We start from the raw sequence: 12431 nt of genomic DNA, 5'->3' as shown, positions 1-12431 counted from the left end.
CTGCCTGCCACACTGTGTAATATGGGGGCACCTGCCTGCCACACTGTGTAATATATGGGGGCACCTGCCTGCGTACTGTGTAATATGGGGGCACCTGCCTGCGTACTGTGTAATATGGGGGCACCTGCCTGCGTACTGTGTAAAATGGGGATATCTGCCTGCCGTGCTGTGTAAAATGGGGATACCTGCCTGCTGCACTTTATAAAATGGGGATACCTGCCTGCGTACTGTGTAAAATGGGGGCACCTGCCTGCGTACTGTGTAAAATGGGGATACCTGCCTGCGTACTGTGTAAAATGGGGATACCAGCCTTCCGTGCTGTGTAAAATGGGGACACCTGCCTGCCGCGCTGTGTAAAATGGGGACACCTGCCTGCCGCGCTGTGTAATATGGGGACACTTGCCTGCTGTAATGTGTAAAAAGGGGACTTTTTTATTTTTATTTTTTCCCCACTGTGGTGGGTGTGATGATATCAGATGAGGCCATGCCCACTTTAATGAGACTACGCCCATTTTAATCAGGCCACACACCCTTGTCAAGAGCGCGTGCGCCTACGGCGCGCGCATGCTTTTTCTTTTTATGGCTATATGGGGAGGGGGGGGGCACACTTTTTTGGGGGGGGGGGCAAAAGGGGGGGGGGGGGGGCGCATTTTGAAATCTCGCACTGGGAGCCAAATTGTCTAGAAACGGCCCTGTGGTTGCCCCATGTTAAGTCTTTATCCCCCTCCCTTCAAGATGTACTGCGGAAGGTGGTGTCTTTAACCTTGTGGTATAACCTTGAAGTGCTTACGACTGGTCACCCTCCGTTCTAATTGTACTATGTCTTTTCCTGGACACTTTCTGAATACTGTTTAATTTACTGTTGAATGTTGTTCCCTGCCTATTGAACATCAAGATACGTGTTCCCCATGTTTCCTCAATTGTTTGATATGCTGATTCATACAATGTGCTTTCTCGGACAGTTTTTATTTATCTTGCCATGCTACAGTAAATTTGTATTTATGTATGCAGTTCTTCAATAAAATATTGTTGAAGAAAAAAAAAGCTATATTGAGCACAATTCACAAGGTGGAGTAGGTAAACATACCATATGACCATATCATGACAGATACTCAAGAACCCTAGTAACCAGTAATATATAAACCAGGCCTAACCCGAATGGTGACTGAAACTTGTTCAGGAAAGTACAGGTTCATAAAACAATACAATCTAAACAAATAACATACTGTAACTGTCGCTTCAACTATGAAACAGAGACAAATAATATGAATGACGCAGCAGAACCATAAGAGAAGGTAAGTATTTCAACAGAATTATTGAGGAGCTGTCCCAGGAATGGAGCCGAATGGGAGGCGAGAAAACAAGGCATGAACATCCAATGAAAGAAGGTAACATTTATGCAGGGTAATCCATGATGTCAGATATGGAATCTTGCTGCTCATCACTCAGATAGGCTTGTGCATCCTTAGGATAAGTAAAATCAAAGTAGGCTTCTGCTGTAAAAATGCATAGTTGAGAAGGGTAAATAAACGCAAACATGTGATTTGCTGATACCAGTCATGAACAGATAGGGGAGAATAGTTTTCGAGCCCTAGAGAGTTCGACAGCGAAATCTTGAAAAAATACACTTTTTTACCTTACCTACCTCGGCTGTTTGCGTGCTGCTTGCCCAAAAGCAACTTTATGAAGGTAGTTCAGGCAGTAAAACAGGGTGACCATTGGACATGAATCATTGGGCCTGGGGGGGCGGGCCAACACGGTGTACCCTTTCCACCACTAAATCTATGCACTCATCTTCAATCCCAAGCAATTTAGACAGGGATTCAGAAACAAAAGAAACCAATGCTAGCCCTTTAACTGTTTCAGGGAGCCTGACCACCCTATTATTACGAACGTGAATAGTTTTCTAAATCATCTGTTTTGTGCAAAACCTGGAAGTTTTCCTTCTGCAATTTAGCCACATCACATTGGGTACGATACATGTCAAGGCAGAGTGAGCCAATTCTGTTTTTAGAGTCAGCAACCCTTAAAGTCAGGTGCTGCAGCTGTTGACAGATATCTGAGACCACATGTGATAGCAGGGGGGACATGCTGGATTTAATCGCATCCACAATGTCACCATAGGTGACAGGGGTGTCTGGGTTGTGTGGTACCTGTGGTAGTCTTGTGTCTTCCTGGGGGGCAGCGGGTTTCTTAGATGCCAGGGTGGAGGAAGCTGTATCTGCATCCAGTGCCATATTGGGGTCCGCGCGGCACTTCTATTGCCGAGGCGGCTGTGGCTTTTGCACTGTCCCTGGGGCCAGAAACTTGTCCATCAGGACATAGAGGGTGGTGGGCAGGTGGGTGGCCGGGAGTGGAGGCTATAAATAGGTCATTGAGTAGAGCGGCATCTTCAGCCTGCTCTCTGCATGCAGCTGGAAGCAGAAGTCCAGCAAACACAATTTATTGTTTCGCATAGACTGTGATTTATTTCCCAGATATATTACCCCAATCTATCTGACTTGCCCATACCTTACAGATATAGGGGGTTGTTCAGAGATGGATGCAGATCTTGCTTCCTGCAGCAAGATCTGCGTACATCTACTCACATGCTGGGGGTCCCTACAGTATATAACACCATGAAAGCAATTGCATACACTATAACAGAGATGTGTTATAATTCTGGGTAATTTTCAAAAACAAAACTTTTGGGAACATTTCAGGTAGCTGTTTCATGGGTAATTTCAAGGGCAACCTGTAAATTACACTCGAGTTCCCTGTCTGAAAATTACCCCAGTCCATTCTACCTAAGAAACTTGAACATTATAATCACTATTACATGCTATCTGTAATTTTGATAGAACAGGATTCATTACCATTAAACATGACCCCACCATACAGTCGCTTTATACTGCGATGGGCGGATTCAGTGCACCGGGTTGTTAAGCTGCTGGAAGCGGGACGGTTAGGGTTATGCTTCGGGGGGAGAAGGTCATGGCTAGGCTGCGGGAGGGGATGGTTAAAGTTAGGATGCAGGGAGGGGGCTACAGTTATGGTTAGGCTGCATGTGGGATGGTTAGAGCTAGACTGCGGGGGGCAGTTAGGGTTAGGTTGCGGGTGGGATATTATTCCTCTCTGACCTTTTTGTCCAGAGCAGTCCTGATTTTGGCCGCTGGTGGTTCCGCCACTGAGGGGAACTGAGCAACCTCTTCCGGATGGTCTGGATCTTCTACCGCAGCTGTGCCCACTGTCCTTTGATGGGTGGCTTTCTTATGTAGGAAGTTGTGCAGGACACAGCATGCAGTGACGACCCAGTCAATCTTCTCCACCTTCAAATTAATTGCAGTGTGAAAGATCCAGAATCGGTGGCTCAAGATCCCAAAGGCATTCTCTATAATGCTCCTTGCCCGAGACAGCCGATAATTTAAGACCTGCTTCTCTTTATTGAGGGTCCTTTGCGGGAATGGCTTCATGACATACTCGTGAAGGGCATAGGCATCATCAGCAACAAACACAAAGTTTAGGTCATGCTTCATTGCCACTCTAGATGGCAAATGCAGGGCCTTGATGGTGAGCCGGTCGTAGAATGTTGTGTTCTTAAACGAGCCACCATTATAGGCACGGCCATTCTTCCCCTACGAACAGAAACTCATAGTTGGCAGTCACCACCGCCATTAGAACCACGCTGAAGTACCCCTTGTAGTTGTAGTAGAAGGACATGCTGCTGGCAGATGGGGTAATACGGATATGCTTGCCATCATTTAAGGAACTGCCAACATCTCTCAAATTCATCCCCTATGGCTATCTAATCTTCCGTGCTTGTAGGGAGCTGTAAAAAAGAAATAAAAAAAAAGGATATATATATATATATATATATATATATATATATTAATGCATGCATTTGTATTTTTCTCTTTTAACAGACACCTATCATTCCCAGAACCCTAGAACTGAGTCCCTCTACAAGCCTCTCCACCCTTCCAGCTGAAGAAACAGCACCCAAAAAAGCAGCAAGCCCAGGGCAAGGACCCTCAATTAAAACAGGCAAGGGATGCTTTATCGAAACCACTGGATGACAGTCACTCATTTTGAACACTTGGAAATGTGCATCGAGCCATTGACACTGAACAGATTGTTATTTTGAACGATTAACATCCGAGCTCATTTTTAAAGGGAGCAACTGTCTCCTAACCATAGAGATGAACATAACATCCAGCCGCATTGTTCCTCCTCCTGCTCCACTCTCCACCCCACCACCCCCTACTATTCCCCCCAAACATACTTTACACAAACACCCGACTACCCCCCTCCCTCCAACCAGCTCCCCAATCAGTGCCCTCCTACCAACTCGCTCCCCCACACACCTTTTACCAACCTGCTCCCCCACCAACTGCCTCCTACCAACCTGCTCCAACACCCACCTATTCCTACCAACCTGGTCTCCAAACAACCTCCTCATAACAACGTGCTCAAACGCCCACATCCTCCTACCAACCTGGTTTCCAAATAACTGCCTCCTACCAATCATCTCCCCAACCAGCCTCCTCCAACCAACCTGCTGTACCACCCACCTCATCCAACCAACCTGCTGCACCACCCACCTCCTCCAACCAACCTGCTACTCCACCGCCCAACTCCACCAACCAACCTGCTCCACTACCCTCACACCCCACTGTTTTTTTCTGGTCTTCTGGAATCTGAGGACAGTCTGTAATTGTTTGCACTGTGATATGTCCCCTTCCCCCCCAGTCGTCTGAAAGGATCCTAATCCTTTATAAGTATAGGGCTGTCTGCTGCATGGTACTTTTTGGCACAGATTCAAGCCAAACACATGCTGCAAGTGCACCTCAATGGGGCCTGGACCATTGCGGTTGCACCTGCAGCATGTGTTTTGGTTGTCTACCCTGAAATCTGTGCCAAAAACCACTGAACAGCTTACCGTCCCATATTAATCAGGGATTGGGATACTTGTACATGCCTTTTGTAAACCAAACGAAACCAAGTATGTGCCAGGCTGACATTGTGTCCTCCTAGTCAACTACAAGGATTCTATTCGCTGAAAGGTATACTGCTGTCTGCTGCTTGGTGTTGTTGGCACTGATTCAGGAAGGGCATGCTGCAGGTGCTGGTCAGTGGAGCCGAGGCCGTTGAGAAGGCACCTGAAGCATGCGTATCATAGTCCACCTGAAATCTGTGCCAACACACAGAGCAGCCGACCACAGCATATTTATCAGGGATTGGGATACTTGTGCATACTTTTTTACAAACCATTTTTGAATTCCAAATATGTGCCATGTTGGCAGTTTAACCTATTTTTACATTTTAATAGTACTGGCTAGCATTTTATATAGCAATATATATCTTTATATTTATACACACTTTTAGGCAGCCGTGCTACCCACAAACTTAAGAAAAATAAAATTTACCAAAATGTTTTGCACTGAGGTTTTAAAAAAAGTTTTAAATAAAACATTTGTCATGTTTCACTTTAACCACTTAACTGACGATTTTTTTCCTCCCAAAACGCTCAGAAATAATTTTTTTTAAATGAGTGAATTAGGTGAAGAACATGAATTTAACAGTATCCAAAATGATTTCAGTAAAAAAATAAAAATAATAATAATAATAATAATAATAATAATAATTTTTCTCAAACATTGGAACATCGGTCGGGAAGATCAGAGAGCAGCAGCTGCTAACACTCTTTATCTGACTGGTCGCATCCTGTGCGACCAGGTCAGATAAAACACTTGCTGGTATGGTCAGATCTGATGCGACCATGCCAGGCAAGTGGTTAAACATGGTGTGGTATGTTTTTTTTTAACTTACCTTACAATAACGGAACTGCAGCACCTTGACAATAGCCTTGGAGGTCTCAAGGATAATGCGCCCCAAAGCTTGAAAGCTTGAGTGGAGATGCGGGTCCCAAACTTGAGGTCTTCATATGACAATCCCATAGCCAGGTAACGCAGCATAGCCATGAGCCTCTCCTCAGCAGGGATCGCCCTCCAGAACTTGGTGTCCTGCCTCTGGCTATAGGGGGTCACCAGATGCAGCAACTCCTGGAAGGTGGCTTTATCCAATCGCAGGAAGTTGCGGTAGTCCTCTGGGTTATTCTCCATAATTTCCAGTAGCAGGGGCATGTAGAAATTACTTTCACTTTCCAGCAACCAATCCTTGGTCCAGCAGGACCTCTCCCTTCTCTTCCTATGCTGGACATCGTATGTGCATCTTGTGTCCAAAAAACACCAAATTGTATTGTCCAGGAGATGCCAGGAGGTTGAAGGGAAATTGTGTTATGAACCGCATCGGATGAGGGTCGTCCTGATGTTTGGCCAGCATAAAATTTCACATTCCTGTCAAATAAACTTTCTGTATTACATCAGTGGATCCCAAACTTTTTTGAATCATGATACCCTAGATTATCAGAATCCTTTTCCTGGCACCCCTAGGCCAAATGTTTGTTACAGAGAAATTTAGAATAAAAAATGTAAATGAATTGTTGTGTTTATGTCACTCTTAGGTTCAGTTATGTGGTGCGGGACAGGTTTCACTTCTATTTGTCCACATATTTTATGATTGGAATCAACAGGCACTGGTTCTGCCTATTAAATTGTTCATAAATAATTTTTATTGGTCCTAGCCCACCAAACCAGGGCACCCCTGCAAGTGGTCAAGGCACCCCAGTATGCCACACCCAGTTTGGGAACTTCTGTATTACACTGTATTTGAAGCCATGAAACTCCAAAAATAGGACTGCTGTATTATTTTGTAAAGGAGACCATTGGTGGAGAAGTATGATAACAGTTGCAGTTATTGTAGTATTGGATTGTGTATTGTAGTCAAGCTAGCTATATACTGTATATGTCTGTCTATCTATCTATCTATCTATCTATCATATATACACATGATTTTGCCTTCCATTAGCAATACTTATAATATTGTTAACTTAAAAAAAATGTTATTTGCATTGCACTGTTCAGTAACAAACTTCCTACAATCATTATAATTTGACATATAATATTACATTGTTCATAAAATGCATTATACTCTAGCACTGAACTGCTTGTTAAATGCCATAAAGTCTATAAGAAGATAATAAACCAGCATTAATACAACATAAATTTGCCCTAATGAGGATAAGAAGATTTGCAAGAGCTCCACGAGACAGGAAATTACTGGAAGATGACATCTTTGGAAGAAAAGTCTCAATTACTAGTACTGCATTTTCATTTGATTAAAACAACACAGGTCATGTGTACCGTAGCGTGTACAAAGTATCAAATTCACTTAAGTTTAGTCAACTCTTATCAGATGTAATCACAATGTTCCACATCAGGGCACCATGAGATTTAATAAAGTTTTTGTGAAATTTTGGAAAATTTGCAATAGCCTGTGAGATGCAGACATCGCTGGGATCTCAAAGGGTCTGACCGCCTGATGTTTCAAAGTACTGCAGCAATTATTTAAAAAGGTTGTTATTGGGTGACCGACCCTGGGATCCTGGAGGTCACTATACCGGCCTTGGGATCCTGGTCCCCAGATTGCCAGGGTAGGGGGGGGGGCAGCTAGGAAGCCCCTTGCGTGCTCGCTGCGCTCACCATGGAGCGGGCTTTGTGGCTCGCTGCGCTCACCACAGGTTCTATTTCCTCTCTATGAGTGTCATGGACACTTACAAGTGGGAATAGTCCCTGTTAGTCAGCATGTCGACTGTCGGGCTTTGCAGCAGAGATCGGGATTCCAGTGTCGGTATAGTGACCGGCGGTCACATAACTACATCCCGGGAAAACCAACCTGACTTTTTGAATGATTGCTACTTTAAAGAATTAGGACAGACTCACCGGGAACCCACCGATGTCTGCAGTTCACAGGCCATTATATTTCCCCTCAGTGTTGTGTTTGCCCTCCGGGACAAATTTGTATAATTAATGTCTGGAATGACTCCATAAAAATAAAGGTGTCGCGCCTTTTTTCAATAATACCCCTTTCACAGTTGCAGCTCTGGGACTAATTCAGACTTGATCGATCCTCTGCAAATTTGCAGAGGGCTGCGATCAGATTGAGAGTGAAAACCTGCCCTGTGCAAGTGTGCGGATGCATGCGTACGCTGTGCAAAAACTTTACCAGACAGCAGACATCTGCAAATCTGTTCACAACTCAGTCACCATCTAAAGATTTTTCCAGTCTGTTCGTAGCCCAGGACTCCTACAGTGCGACAGAATCAGGCTGTTTGAGGCTGGAGCTGACGTCACACACCCTCCCAGAAAACGCTTGGGAACACCTGCATTTTTCCTGACACTCCCAGAAAATGGCCACTTCCCACCCACAAACATCCACTTCAATCATCTTGCATACGCCAAGCGATCAAAATTTTTGCACCATTCTGTAGCTGTTTGGCATCGCACCTGCATATTGCTGTGCATATGCTTGCATAGTCATTCTATAATCGTCCGCTGTGCGATCAGGTCTGAATTAGGCCCTATGGGGGTAATTCTGAGTTGATCGCAGCAGGAAACCATGGCCCTCATTCCGAGTCGTTCGCTCGGTATTTTTCATCGCATCGCAGTGAAATTCCGCTTAGTACGCATGCGCAATATTCGCACTGCGACTGCGCCAAGTAATTTTACAATGGAGATAGTATTTTTACTCACGGCTTTTTCATCGCTCCGGCGATCGTAATGTGATTGACAGGAAATGGGTGTTACTGGGCGGAAACAGGCCGTTTTATGGGCGTGCGGGAAAAAACGCTACCGTTTCCGGAAAAAACGCAGTAGTGGTCGGGGAAACGGGGGAGTGTCTGGGCGAACGCTGGGTGTGTTTGTGACGTCAAACCAGGAACGACAAGCACTGAACTGATCGCAGATGCCGAGTAAGTCTGAAGCTACTCTGAAACTTCTAAGTAGTTTGTAATCGCAATATTGCGAATACATCGGTCGCAATTTTAAGAAGCAAAGATACACTCCCAGTAGGCGTAGGCTTAGCGTGAGCAACTCTGCTAAATTCGCCTTGCGAGCGATCAACTCGGAATGAGGGCCCATGTGCACTGCAGGGGAGGCAGATATAACATGTGCAGAGAGAGATAGATTTGGGTGTGGTGAGTTCAATCTGCAATCTAAATTGCAGTGTAAAAATAAAGCAGCCAGTATTTACCCTGCACAGAAACAAAATAACCGACCCAAATCTAACTCTCTCTGCACATGTTATATCTGCCCACCCTGCAGTGCACATGGTTTTGCCCAACTGCTAAAAAATTTCCTGCTGCGACTGCGATCAACTTGGAATTACCCCCTATATCCCAGGTTTTGCACATGAATGTGCATACACCCAGGATGTCTGCCTGTGTGAAAGGAAATAACCCAGGACTAAGTCCGAAGTCCACAACCCTGCTCCGGACCAGGGTCATGGAGCTGAGACCCTGGAATTTTCCAGCTGCTAGACCTGGCAAATTCGCAGGTCACATGTCTGATAGCGCCATTAGTGTAGTTTATGATTTATTACTAAAATTGCTGTGCTGCCTGGGGATCAGGGATGGACTGGGGCCGTTGCACAACCCTGGCATTTTATTTAATTTATTTGCGCATGACAAGGGAGTGTGCTCACGATTCACAAGGATTTGCTGCAAGTCATGGGGGCCTGGCTTCACAGCACACCCCTGTCTCTCTATGTCAGACAGCCAGGCAGAGCACCAGGAGGCAGAACTGCTCGTCCAGCCCCCATCTATGTGAGCCAGGCAGCTGAGCTGAGTGCCAAGAGGTTGAGTTGCTAAGCCAGCTCCGGTCTCTCTGAGTGGCCGACCCACTTTTTGCCTGTATATTTGAAATGGTTAAATAATTGCAAGCCTTGACGCACAAGGAAATAACATATATGTGTCAATGGCCCTCATTCCAAGTTGATCGCTCGCTAGTGCTTTTAGCAGCCGCGGAAACGCTAAGTCGCCGCCCTCTGGGAGTGTATCTTAGCTTAGCAGAAGTGCGAACGAAAGGATCGCAGCACTGTTACAAAAAAAGATTGTGCAGTTTCTGAGTAGCTCGAGACTTACTCCTAGCTAGCGATCACTTCAGTCTGTTTAGTTCCTGTTTTGACGTCACAAACACGCCCTGCGTTTGGCCAGCCACGTCTACGTTTCCCCAGCCACTCCTGCGTTTTTATCTGGCACGCCTGCGTTTTTACACACACTCCCCGAAAACGGTCAGTTACCACCCAGAAACACCCACTTCCTGTCAATCACTCTGCGGCCAGCAGTGCGACTGAAAAGCGTCGGTAGAGCTTGTGTAAAACTGCATCGGCTTTTGTGAAAGTACATTGCGCGTGCGCAGTGCGCACCATACGCATGCGCAGCAGTGCCAATTTTTAGTTTGATCGCTGCGCTGCGAACTACGGCAGCTAACGATCAACTCGGAATGAGGGCCAATATGTGTGAGAAATAGAGATCAAAACTATTTATAAATAAAACAATTTTAGTTTATTACTAAAACAAAGATCGATATATGCATTTGACACAATAAATATATATTTAATATAATACAAATAATTCATTAAAATCCTGTGTATCTGTTAAATTGTTGTCAAATATAGATATTTTTTACCACTCTTTTCCTGTATACATACGTGTCTGCCTTATCTCAGTGGGCGTAGCATGACAGTATCTTTAATCACTTGCCTGGCATGGTCACATTAGATGCGACCACATCAGCAAGTGCTTCATCTGACCTAGTCGCACAGGATGTGACCAGTCAGATAAACATTGTTAGCAGCTGGAGGGAAAAGAAACTTCTCTCTGTTGCTGCAAGCCCCACTGTGTACCTGTTGGTTGTCCCAGCTGTTAAAACGGAAGTTGTGATGTTTCCGATGGTGCCAACCGATGTTCCGATGGGTATTTTCAATTCACATATAGGGCTAAATGTAATAGCCTCCGGGTTGCCGGAGTGCAGGGCTTTGTGCGAGTCTGCCATTGTAAGTGATTGGTGCTTTAAAAAAATGGGCAGACTTGCACCTCCGGCAACTCGGAGGATATTAAATTTAGCCCATAAAAAAATCATTCTAAATTCCAAGGTTACAGTTGGTGCGCTTACTGTTGGGTACCATAGATTTTTCCCCACTGGTTGGTCTGCTTATGTCTGTTCTGACAGGCAGACGTGATCTTCCCGTGTAATTGCGCTTTCATCTGGTCCTTCTCTTTGTGTATGATTGATCACTCTGAGGATAGCCACTCTCTTTCACTGCACATTTTTTCCTATTTATCTGTTTTTGGAGAACAGCACACTCCCTAGCTGCTTTTTGTGGTAATACCCAGCGTAAATAGAGACACTGGGGGAAATGTAATAGGATCTGAGTTTTTTTGTGTGGGGCAAACTTACACAATCTCACACATTAAAAGGTGCAAGTTTGTGCCAAATGTGTCCAATGTAATAGCCTGTGAATTTTTAAGTTCACGGCTATTACAATGTGTGAGTACAGTATGTGCAAGTTTGTTAGTGCTTAAACCCATACCTTGTAATGCGGATCAGTGAGATCCATGCATACCTCTGTTTGTAAAAGTCAACAATTAGTTTAACATTTTTTATAAAATGACCTAGGATAGAGGTTCCCAAACTCAGTCCTGAAGGCACCCCAACAGTTCAGGTTTTAGGTATATCCATGGCTCAGTATCAGTTGGTTAAATCAAATTGACTAAGGTGCTAATTAAGTCACCTGTGGCCAAGCATGGATACATTTAAAACCAGGACCGTTGGGGTGCCTTGCGGACCGAGTTTGGGAACCTCTGACCTAGGGTCTCCCCCCCCCTCCCCAAAGCCTAACCAGCCCTCTTACAGAAGTTTAGTCAACAAACTGAACATTTCTGGAAAGATAGATTGCACTTTAATGGATCAAGTACTTTTTACATTTGCACTTCTTTGGCTTCTTTAGAAATATGTTTTAATTTTTAAGTTTAAATGTGTACAATTAATATATATTTTTTTCAATTTCATTAGAGACCACACTGTAATTTGACAAATTGGAATAAACATTAGATAAGCAACTCTCTAAAAGTAACTTTGGGAAAATAAATAGATTGAACATTGTGTATTGTCTCAAGAATATCAGACAATCCATTATAAACTCATATCTTCCAGGAGGCGTGTCAAACTTCATAATACCTAAATTGTCAGTGATCAATGCAATATACAGTACCTCTAACCATTGGCGCTTTATAATGGGTGCAGTGTGTGCAGTGAACACAGGCCCCTGGGTCCAGGGGGGCCTCCACCGCACACACGGCACCCATTTCATATACTTACCATTCCGGTGTCCCTCGGTGACTGCCCTCTAGTGCAGGCATAAATCACTCGGAAAATGGGCGCCGTAGCCATTTCTGAGTGATTTGCACATGCACACTGGAGATGTCCCAGAGGAACAAGGCGCGGGCGCCATGTTCCCGGTGTCCTGCGCATGCGCAGTAGACTCTGGCAGTA

The 12431-nt window shown here is 44.8% G+C and overlaps 1 long non-coding RNA gene across 1 annotated transcript in view; it reads left to right on the top strand.

The window, feature by feature from the left end:
- LOC134927836 (uncharacterized) overlaps nucleotides 1-6501 on the top strand; it is a 29771-nt gene extending 23270 nt beyond the window's left edge. Inside the window, exon 2 of the long non-coding RNA XR_010177749.1 lies at nucleotides 3903-6501. This is a non-coding gene — a long non-coding RNA (uncharacterized LOC134927836). The remainder of the gene's footprint in view (nucleotides 1-3902) is intronic.
- Nucleotides 6502-12431: the final 5930 nt, after the last annotated feature.

The sequence above is a fragment of the Pseudophryne corroboree genome, chromosome 5, assembly GCF_028390025.1.
Source record: "Pseudophryne corroboree isolate aPseCor3 chromosome 5, aPseCor3.hap2, whole genome shotgun sequence".
Lineage (NCBI taxonomy): Eukaryota > Metazoa > Chordata > Amphibia > Anura > Myobatrachidae > Pseudophryne > Pseudophryne corroboree.
Note: the sequence above shows the minus strand (reverse complement) of the source record. Positions and strands in the feature narration are given on the sequence as shown.